Consider the following 11899-nt stretch of genomic DNA (forward strand, 5'->3'; position numbering starts at 1 on the left):
TAAGCTAAGGGGTTGTGAAGGATGATCATCCCATGCACACAGAGTGATGGTGGACGGGGACAAGTTAGGGGATCCAAGTTGTTTCAAACACTGGCGGCCATCAAACAGGTGGATGCACCTTCATCAACGATACATCACTGAATAATGGCATTTTGAATGGAGACTAGAATTTGAAAAGCAATGGATGAAGGTAAGGGAGGATTTTCCGACATGTCAACATGAAAGACAATCATTTAATTATCTTGAGCATATAAGGTACCCAAAGAAGATAGTATATATTTTCATTGTGACGGGAACGTATGGAGGACTTCCAGCGTTGACATGGTGGCAGGGGACTGTGCCAAGTCATCTACTATGTTATATGTAAGGGTGGATTTGACGGAAGCAACATTTCGATGTAATGGACCTTTGGGGAGCTTAGGTATGACCTCAACATTAGGTTGAGGGATCTGTAAGGTACTGTTGGGTGGCAATAGAGGCTTGGTAGATACTTTGGGTTGGGACTCAGTCACAGACTTAGCAAGTGCCTTGTCATATTGGCGCGATCAACTCTGGAGATTGACTTTCTTGTTATTTACCTCACAAGAATTCATCATAAGAATCTAATAATCATGTTGGCTAGATGGTGGAGTTGGTTGAGCTATTTAACCTTGTGTCAGTTGGGCAACTATGTGTCCTTGTTGAGAAATAGGGTTAGTAAGCACAACTAGTTGAGATGAAGTAGGAGGAGGAGGAGGAGTGGTGGGTTGCGATCCTCGAGAAGCTGCTTGAGCTTCCCATGCTTGTTGAGGACACTTATGGATATAATGAACATAGAATTCATAAAAAGAACAAGGTTTGTTTGTATGAAAATTCTTGTTCTTCTTGGGTTTATTGCCCTATTATTCGGTTATGGGATTAGGTTTAGTACCCTGAGCGACATTGGGTGCAGGACTCTAACTGCCTTCATTACCTTGCATCTATTGGTTCCTATTACCCTTCCCCTTGTTCCTTTTCTTGTGGTTAGGGGGATTGGGTCCACTGTGCTAAGCATACACTTTTCCTTATGGAGGAGGTGGTTGCTGTAATGAGGGGGAGAGCGAGCATGGGGGGTTGGGGCACTGGTGCCGAAGAGGCTAGAGTGTTAGGCTATGCATACTAATAATAAGGAGATGGGGAAACATTGGTATAAGAAGGAGGAGAAACAACTAGCCCTGGAATCTATTGATACAGATAGGGATATGCATATGGCGTGCTAGGACCTGAATAAGGATTGACCTCATGAGGATTGAGGGAGGGAAAATTGTTCATGGAATTAGTCCCTCCCTAAGGGTGACCATAAATCATATGAGTTGGAGCATATCGCTGAGGGTGAGATATCGTTCCAACTATTCCATCTGCAGAATGAGATTCCCCCATTGTGTTAGCAACACTAGGGCAAGGTAGATCGGGGATGATAATGTAAACATAACTTGATTAGGCATAAATCAAATCAAATTTGAGAGAAATTTAGAGTGGTTCTTCCTCATATTGAGGAAATTGTGATGCGACATATTTTGCAATTGGGGAAAACACCAATCTAAGTAACCAATTCATATAGACTTGGTATTCGAAGTTAGGAGCTCTACAGATGCTCCTCCTTCTATGCCATTCTTGAACATGGTCAGAAAGGTGGGTGGAAAGATGGAAAGAAGTCAAAAGTTCGTGATGGTATCATAAGAGAGAGGTAACTGGGAATATGAAAGAAAGGTTGTTGCAAGAGTCACTAAAGTGGAATGGGTTGCTCTAGGTTGGTCGACATACCACTTAGCAGTAACTTTAGTGAGTGTGTGTTGGAACAACCGAAGATGAATGGAGTCTTCAGTGATAGAATTGCATGAACACCATATATGGAAGGAGTGAACATGATTAGTTGGATCTTCTCCAGGATTACCTCAAAACTTTGGGACATCTGAAGGGAGTTTAGTAGGCATTTTTGGCCATGTGGGATCGTGGAGAAGAGGATCATTAATAAGCTAGTTAAAATATGGGAGACTTAAACTAGTGACAAAAAGAAGTAAGGGAGTAGGAGTGACCACACTGTTTGGGGTTCCGCTAGTGGGGGCACCCTGGTTAGCACCTGGGTTACCGCTCTGGGTTCCTTCACCCACATTAGTGCCTGACATGATGGTGATATGGGGTTGAGAAGATGCAGAATCAGAGGATGAATGGGATGAATCAACAGAATCAAAATCAAAATCAGAATGATGACTCTAAGGAGGACTGGGATGATGAACTTTAACTCGACGGGGAAGAGTTCTATGTCCTAACGGGAATTGAGGGTGAAGCCCTCAAAATTCAACGTGACAAATGCCTTAGAGGCAATATGGTGTCTAGACTAAAGAGAAATGATAGGAATAAAAGAGAAACAAACAACAAGCGAACACCTACTGCAATGGTGCCAAGTGTAAACTAACTATTTTAATGATGTTACTCTAATACAAGAAAACGTTTCCTATCAAAGAAAGAGACCTCTAGCCTATAGGTGATCGAAATCCTCAAACAATCTTACATCTACTGTTTCATATGGCCTTCCAAATAACTTCTTGCTTGACAAAATCTCATCCCCACAAGCAGAGTTGTCCAGAGAAAGGTCGGGTAGAGGACCAACTGCTTCCCACATCTATTCCTATAAGGTGTTTTCCTAATATTGGTGTTGGACCAATTTACTAGGTAAATTAACACAAGTATTTAATTATCAATTCGGGCTTGTAAGCTTGGTAGCATGTCCCAAATATATGGATTTCAGTTGTAGCCAATTTTAGAAGATGAAATATAAAGATTGAAAGAAATGCATATTAAAAATATAAAGTTTAACTAAATAATTTCTAATTCAATATTTAATAAGCAAGAGAAGTGGCTCCTAACTTAGGAGAACCAGATTGACCTTCTTCTACAATACTACTTCATGAATATAAATCAAAACCATTAATGAACAACAGCTTAAGATGCATAAAAAATAATAGAAGAGGTTCCTAAATAAGGAGGTCCTTGTTGTTCTTCATTATAAATTCATTCATCATTAATGTCATTGTTAGAAAACTGGAAATTCAGAAAATCACTTAAAAGCAAGAAAGATGAATTCTAGTATCTAATCTCTGATCAGATAGAAGGAGAGTTTAACTTAAACACTGGTTTGATCATTCATATGCAGATTAGATTTAATATTAAGATTCATTATCAATCATAACATATCATCATACATCTAATTAATTGATTAAAAATGAAACAAAACTAGTTCAGGAAATTGCAACTTAAATTAACCAGAAAGTGCACTTAGCTCGGTATGGGGGTCCTCCACCCTTGCCTTGAACACTGAAAGTATTTCTCATCTACTGAAACTCAATCAAGCATTCACCATATAGAACAACAAAAAAATAAGATGGAACTGGTCTCTTTGATTAACTCACAAAGTTCAGAAATCTCAAAATGAAGTTATACAAATTCTACATGTTCATGCCTTCAATATTCTTGGCTTAAATAGAGAAATATGAAACAAACTTAACTAAAATGTCTCTAAAATCTATGTCTATCCTTATCCTATCTATTCAGGTCGATCTCATCCATCCAATCACTCAAAATTTAGAAAATCCCATAAAATCCTAAATTTGGCTTATTTCCTAGGGATTTCCTGAATGATTGGTCCTGTTTGAGCAGCTTTGACCGGGCATGTATAAGCTCGGTTTGACCAAACCAATAGGAACACGTCCATTCTTAGTTCCCAATATTTCTAGAAATTTTCTCAGTTCATGCCTAGGTTTCCTACAAGTATGACACCAATGAAACCATTACGGGAATTTTTAGTCCTGTCCAAAAACACTTAAAACCCAATTTTTGCAAAAATGTCTAAAAATTGAAAAACATAATTTATTTGCCTGAATATGAATAATAATGTCAAAATAGGTCATATTTGGATGGTATAAAGTGGAAAATGATGGAAATTAGGTGGATTTTAATAAGAAATATTTAATCAAAATTGAGGGCCAACATCTCCCCCTTGTTGATGTTCAAGCATGTCCTCATTCTTGCCTCTGTCTCTTTGATCTTCTATCCCTATATGTTGACTGGCCTGTTGATGTACCTATGGCTCTGACCCTTGAAGATGAAGCTTCCTGTTGAGCTACCTGTAAAACGATATCTATGCCTTCATGTATTTTTGTCTCCTTCCTTGTAGATGACATTCTTTACTTTTCTCCTTTCTTTTCTTTGTTTTTCTAAAAAGAACTTCCATTTTTTCTCTTTAAAGTGTTGCTCTTTGTAGTATTCTTCACCTATCAATGGCAAATTTTTGGCCATTGAAAATAAGGAAAAATTCTTGAACTTGTAATGTCAAATTTCTGAGCTGAGACACTACCTCTGTTTTTGCTGCTTGTGGAGAGAAGGCTTTGTTTTAATGCTTTGAAAACACCTTTTTGGAAAATACCCTGATTCTTCAGTACCTCAATTTTTTTTTTTTAATAATCTTCCTCAGAAATCAGTTTTTAAATAATCTTTTTCAGAAATCATTTTCTGGAAAAATACCTCAGAAAATTATCTTCTGGTCACTACCCTTCTCAAAAATCAAATTCTAGAAACATAAATCAACCTACAAATATTCTGTCCTTGGGCAATTCAATTTTTTCTTTTTCCTCAAGCTTGAACTTTCTATTAGTAAGCCAAACCATATATCAATTTTAAATTATACAAAATACATAGCATCAAAGAAAAGAGAAGACCTCATAGTTTCTTCCCCCATGAAATAATTTCGATCTTCACAACCAGCCCAATAGTTGATGCAAATGAAATTACATTTTATCTTAATTTCCCCTTTTGTCACTACTTGGTGAACTCGATTTCTCATTATTACAAGATGAATCACCAAAGGGGCCTGGACTATCAATTTCTCTAGGAGATTTACTTAGAAATTTTACTCCACTGAGAGCACAAAAAGAAAAACATGACTCAAAACATAGGCAACAAATAAAAATCTTCACGTGTCACACCAACTTTGTAGACAAACCACAAAATGACCAAAGGTCCAAAAGAACTAAAAGTGGTAGGCCCAAGAACACAAGTAGTAGTTCTAGCAAGACATAAATAGCTTCCAATAATTAAACCCAGTTCAAAAGTTGTATTGTTTTTCCCTTTATCTTTTATGCTTGTCATAATGCCGTCTAGCAATGATTCCAAATCAGGTAGGCCAATTGGTTTATCCTCAGAAACAATAGCCTCCAACATGGATAAGAGAGCACCTAGGTACAGAACCATCTTCACAATTGCATTATTAACTCCTTTAGAGATAATATACATAGCAACAAGCTCCACGGGGTTTGAACATTCATGTTTTGGGTAAGGAGCATTAAACAAGGGGAAACCAAATAGAATGATAAGCATATAAAATTGGGAAGCTCAGTGTCTCCATCCCCCAAAAGGCTCGTGTTGTTGGTTGTTATTCTCAGGAATCTCGTCTTCTTCAGAGGATAATTGCCTCGCCTTCTTCAAAGGATAATTTAAAACAACAATAATTATTTGGATCTATAACAAGAAATTGCTTAAATGTAAACATGAAAGAACTCTCTGTTCTACTGCAAGATGAATGATTTATTTTGTCAAAACAAATTCTTCTTATACAAAGATCATAAAAATATTTTAACAATTTTTTTTATTGCTCTCCAATCCTTGTGTTTGATCTTTGTTTTGTCAAAATCATTCTTTGTTTTGAAGAAAAACAAGTTCCCTATCTTAAAAAAACAAGTTCTTTGTCTCCTTTAAAAAAAAAATCACTGTGTAAAATAATTCATGAATTAATACTTTGTTTTTTTCATAATGTCCTCCAACAGGTCCATTGTGCATTTCTTAAAAAAATCACTCTGTAAAATAATTCATGAATTCATACTCTGTCTCCTCCATAATGTCCTCCAACAGGTCCATTATGCATTTCTTGCAAAACGTTTCCATCTTCAACCTTCTCTAGACATCTATGCTACACATAACCATAATTTTTTTTGACAAGAATTCCATTAACAAGTAGGTATTGATTGTCTTTCAGTCTTAGCGCTCTTTTTCAATTTGGATCTAATTCAGTAGGAGCATGACCATGATTCAAAAAATAAATTGAGTCTGCATGTTGTGAATCAAAGGTCATGGCACATACCTATTGTACATATTCTTGTTCATCTAAGACATTTTCTGATAAAGAGCCAATAGAACTAGTAACCAGTTTACACAAACCGTGCCCTCGCACAATCTTTGCATAATTTATTTCTAAGTCATACTCTTGGAGACCAACGACCCAATTTTCTCTTTTCTCACCAATATCTCTTTATATCAATAAATTACTCATTGTTGAATATGGTACAATTACTGTGTATGTGATTTCAACATAAAGGGTTTGAAATGTTTGACTAACTTGAAGACTGCATAGGCCTACTTCTCGACTTTAGAATACTTCATCTCTTTCGATTGTAATTCTGCACTATTAAAATCTATTGGTTTTTATGCTCCTTCATCATTATTTTATGTTCCTTCATCATTCTTTTGCGTTAAAACTGCAACATAAGACTTGTTAGAAGCAAAAGTATATAAGATGAGTTATTTAGTATAATCATGAGAAGATAGGGACAAAGCTTGTATGATTTCTTGTTTAATAAAATCAAACACATTTTTCTTGATTTTCCCCCATTTGAATATTGCATTCTTTTTTATCATGTTTTATAAGGGTAAAATTATTCATGAAAAATATGGAATAAAATGTTTTATGAAATTGATTTGACCTAGAAAAGACTACATAGATCTCCTATAATGGGGAAGAGCTACTTCAGAAATTGCCTTTACCCTATTATGATCAATTGTTATTCCCCCCTTTGAAACATCATATCCTAATAGTTTTCCTTTAGTTAGAGCAAAGAAATATTTCTTCAAGTTCAAAGAGATACCATACTTTCTACATCATTCAAAGATATATTTTAGGTCATGTAGATGATTACCTCATTCCCTAGAATATAGAGTAATATCATCAAGGTAGATTACTACTAATTTATTAATGAGTCCTCTAAATGAAATGTCCATGGCTCTTTAGAATGTTGCACTTGCATTGGTAAAACTAAATGGAATTTTTTGATATGCATAAGTGCTCCACTTGGTCCGAAAAGAGGTCTTCAATATGTCACTAGGATGCACCAATATTTGATTATAACATGAAACAAAAACTTCTAAGAAAGACATTAATTCTAATCCAATAACTGATTGTAAAATATATTCCATTGGTGGAAGAGGAAAGTTATCTTTCTCATAAGCTTTATTCATATTTATAAAATCGATACAAATTCTAATATCACTATTTTTATTTCTTACATGAACTAGATTAGAAAACCATTTAGAATGTCAAACAAGAAAAATTATCTTGGCCCTTAACAATTTATTTAGTTCGGTTTTAATTTGCGGCTCAAGATTAGGGTGAATCTTTCTAAGCTTTTTATAAACTGGCTTCACATTTGGTAGCATTCATATTCTGAGGTTTCTCTTCAGTTCCCATCTTAATAACTTCAAACCTTAATGATGAGCTTTGAATCTTTTAGTTGATTGGATGCTTGAATATATCTTTAAGGTCATAAATATATTCCAATTTAACCATCGATTTAGACAATGTGTTTTCAGTCTTATTTTCCTCTAAGGATTTGTTCAACTCCTTTTCATGTGAGTCTTCATTAATAATCTGACCATCATAGGTCCATTTTAAGCTAAGAAATCTAATGATGTCCACATCATCATTAAAAAATCACCAGTTGGTGATGTTATTAGGGATTGATGGATGAAAAATAAATTTAATAGAAAATATTTCAAGACTAAATTATTCAGGGGGAATTAATTTAGAATCGACATTAGCAAATAGGTCTACATTTTAATTCTGTAGTCTAGGAATAGGGAAAATATTTAATGTAAGAAAATGATATTTCAAGTCCTGAAATAGTTATTGATAGTACTTCAGATGATTAGAAACAAAATGGATAGTGTTTCTTACCTATTTGATCACAATTTATGAATCTCCAAAGACCTTCAAATACTTAACATCTAAATTGATGGCTTTCTGCAAACCCTGCATACGTGCCTCATATTTGGCCATGTTATTTGTACAATCAAATTCCAACCTATTGTAAGCATGGTATATTCATTTTCAAGGCTAACAAGGACACAACCTAAACCTACACCATCATTGGACTTTGATCCATCAAAGTAAAGAGTCCAGAACAAATTATCTATAGGATTATTTATAGGATCATTTATACGAAATTCTACAATATTTACACATCAAGATGTATCTATCTGTGAAATTTTTTGAATTTGTGATGAGAAAGAATAAAGAGGATAAGGAGATGATTGGGCAAGGAAATTTCTGAAGAAAGATTCAACAAAATAATTCCATAAAATGTTATTTGTGAAGGCAATTCGTTCATTTTTTTCCTCCAAATTAGTCGCCATATACTTCATGTGTTTTTCCCTACTAATTCTAATTTGGTTAGGATTACCATTATAAAGTAACCAAAGGTGTGACCAATTGGTAGTAAAGTATCCCTTCAATTTCTCCAAGCAATCTCTACGAAGTATCAGACCATAAAATTCAGGAATATCAGTAACTAAAATATCAATGATTTGGAAAACCATAGCATTAGATGACAATCGAATTAAAACATCATTCATCTCACCGAAGACCTTAATTTTTTTTTGCCTAATTCAATTTTCTAAGTAGTTGATTTATGAGGCTTAAAATTTAATTTTAAACATACTAAATAAGGCATATTATTCGATGAAGCACCATAATCAACTAGGCAATTATGAACATTTTTATTGAAGACTTCAAAAGTTAAAAGGAAGGGTGGTGTATGCGAATTTGATCAGTCCCCAATGAGAATGGCATATATTGGACTGATTTTATCTGAAGAGGTTTCCACTTAGTTTTATTCTTACAAGTGTTAGTTGTGACAATAGTTGATGACAAAGGAGAATTTGGAAATGCATTTAAAGCATTCAATAACAATTTTTGTTGTTGTTTCAACTTACAAACTGTTAGCTACCTATACCAATAGGTTTCATATTTCATGATTGACAATGAAAAGTTTCAAATATGCTCTGCTTTGATCATGCAAAGATCACATATTTCCAAAAAAAAATAAAAATCTGTGTATATAGTTTGATGTTGTCTAAATTTTGATGGATGGTCCAACAGCCTAATCTGGATCATGCCATGTTTTGAATTTCCAGTTGTAGAATAGAGAAAGAAGTCTGTCCAAACTGTTTAATCTTGGCAGACAAGTAGTTTAGGTAGAGAAGAAAGGCTCCCAACAGCTTAATCTGGGACCTTGGAAGAAATAAGGGTAGAAGTAGATAGACCATCAAAAGAAAAAAGCCAAAGAAAAGAAAAGGCAAGTAAGGGTCTGCAAGCCTAAGTGCACCCTCCAAGAAGAAATAAAAAATGCTAGGCAAGTAGATGGGTAGGCAGATGGGGTTGCAGAAGTGTCATTCCTTACAAATTGAAGGTGTGCTAGCCTATTTCACAAAGCAAAGTCAATGGATTGAGGAGTCCTTCTTCTCTATCAGGTGGCAGCAAAGCAAAGAAGCTTGTCTAACCCCCCTTCTTCCCCTCTTCCCATTCATAACTAACATCCCATCATCAGTCGAGATTCATGGAAGAATTCATGGTTTTATGGGGGTTCTTAGTCCCTTAAAAGCCACATTTCTTGTCTAAAAATCTTTTTATTTTGATCTACTCCTACAGCTAAGTGGTTTTCAAATAAACCTGGTCATTTCACTCCTCATTCACCTTTTCTATCCATATTAACCCCTAACTCTATTATCTAAGTCTCCTATGGTCCCCTTTCCCTACTATAATAACATTGTGGTGTATAAATCCAAGCATTCTATAAATATCCTCCTTTTAGCATTATAACTAAATAGGTTTGTCTAAGGGAGACTTTAGTCCACCTGGGACTATGCTCAACCCTGTCAAGGGATTACTCTAACCCCTGGTTAGGAGTAATAACCTCTCCATAAGCCCTAACCTCACCTCTGCTAAAACCCTCCATAAACCCTTTTTTCACAAATTAACCCAAAAACCCCAAAAAACTCACGAAAACCCTCAATCCTAAAGTTTTCCACCAAAAGTATTTAATTGAATATTTAAATAAACCAGCGGGACCCCCCAACCTGCACGATCCATCGGAGGACCCGCCAGCCGTCCGATCTCTGCCGCCCAGATCTAACGGTGGGCGGTCATTTTCACTCCCCGACCTGCCGACCTTTAGCGTCCGGGGAAAGCGGTTTTCCACCCCGTACAAGGGACGCGTGGCAGGCGGTGGGGTTGTTCGGAGCCCCCCTCCCCGATACCGCCTTTGCCCAAAGGTGGTGCGGGGAACCCGCTTACCACCATCCCGTTACCGCCTCCCCCTTGCGTCATCCTGACGTAGCGCCCTTCCCCGCCCCTGCGCCGTGTGGCCCTCCACGTAACCCTGCCACCCTATCCACCCGCCACCGTGTCCTGCCACCCTGGCCTACACCTCAGCAGCCATGTCACCTCCGTACCCGGGCCCGCCATGACGTCATGCTGACGTCATCGGCGGAAAGGCGCCAATTACCCTATTTACGAAATTTATCGTTAAAGTCATGTTTTGAGGCATTTTCAATGTCATTTTCGCGTGAAGAAGGAGATAGCCGTTGCAGCTGCCAAAGTGACTCCAGACCTCCAAATTCAAATTGCAACCGCTCAGATTCATCACTTCAACCTTCAGAGTTCGGCCCGCAAGCTGTCTAAGCGTTCTGTCCAGGTATTCACCGTAATTCCTCTGTTTGGCCCATGCTTACCAATTCTCTGTAAATTGCCATTAGAATACCTGTTGAAATTCATATAAGCTCTACACCTATTACCTAAAGTAAGCCAAGGCAATCTGCATTGCCCCAGCTCTGTAATTCGACATAGAAACAGTCAATTTGTGGGTAAAAACTGTGAAATTACCTTTGAAGCGCCCGGCATTGTTCCCTTTTGCCGGGTGTACACACCAGCTGCAGCCTTTCACCTAAATAATTCCTCATACCCTCTGCAAATTGCCCTGAGCAGTTCACAATCCCTCTGAACTTGCTAAAAAACTGCAGAAACAAGACTGTGTGTTTTTCATTATAAGACACAGTTCAGACATTGACTACAATTGACCTGGCATTTTGAGCTCTTAAAACTTTGCAAGCCATTTAACTCCTTTTTACTCAAAATCAAATCATATAATGGCTGCTTCTGCATCCTCATCCCTCAGTGTGGCTCCATTAAATCCACCAAATAAAGAGCTGGAGGCCTTGGCATTTGCTGACAAGGACTATCTTATTGAAGACTTTGAGGGTGACAGGGACTTCTTGCAGACCTTCTGCCAATTAAGAGAGGACTATAAGGATGGTCATGGTACACATGGGATATGGGAGTCAAACCTGCCATACTATTGTCTCCCAGCTGTAAATGTCTTCCCTGAAATCATTCACCTATGTGCTGAAAACTATGATCTGTAGCACAGAGCTATTAGCACTCCATTTGGGAGGATCCTTTTCTACATTAATGCTGAGTCCATTAACAAAATGTTACATTTTGATCAGACAGAGTTGCTAATCCCATTTTCCATGAACTATTTGCTGGACACTGTTGCCAAGATGACCAGTGAGGAGATTCAAAAGGTTACCAGGAATTTCATGAAACCTGAGTGCCAGCCTACAGGGCCACCTCCCTACCTGCATGTCCATTTCAATGATGTAGGCAGGCTTTTACTGGACATGATTGCCTATGTGTTGGGATACAAAAACAATGAGCATGTGGATAAAACAATGCTGGTATTGCTATCTGCTTACAGCCCACGCCAACCCCCTGCCCGCA

General features: G+C 37.0%; 1 pseudogene; it reads right to left on the reverse strand.

Annotated features, from left to right (window-relative positions):
• Positions 1–4814: 4814 nt before the first annotated feature.
• Positions 4815–8119, reverse strand: LOC149214028 (uncharacterized; annotated as a pseudogene).
• Between the last annotated feature and the right edge of the window lie 3780 nt (positions 8120–11899).

Source organism: Pinus tabuliformis, chromosome 1_1 (genome assembly GCF_031772625.1).
Source record: "Pinus tabuliformis cultivar Carrire ecotype Pingquan chromosome 1_1, CPIR1, whole genome shotgun sequence".
NCBI classification, from domain to species: domain Eukaryota; kingdom Viridiplantae; phylum Streptophyta; class Pinopsida; order Pinales; family Pinaceae; genus Pinus; species Pinus tabuliformis.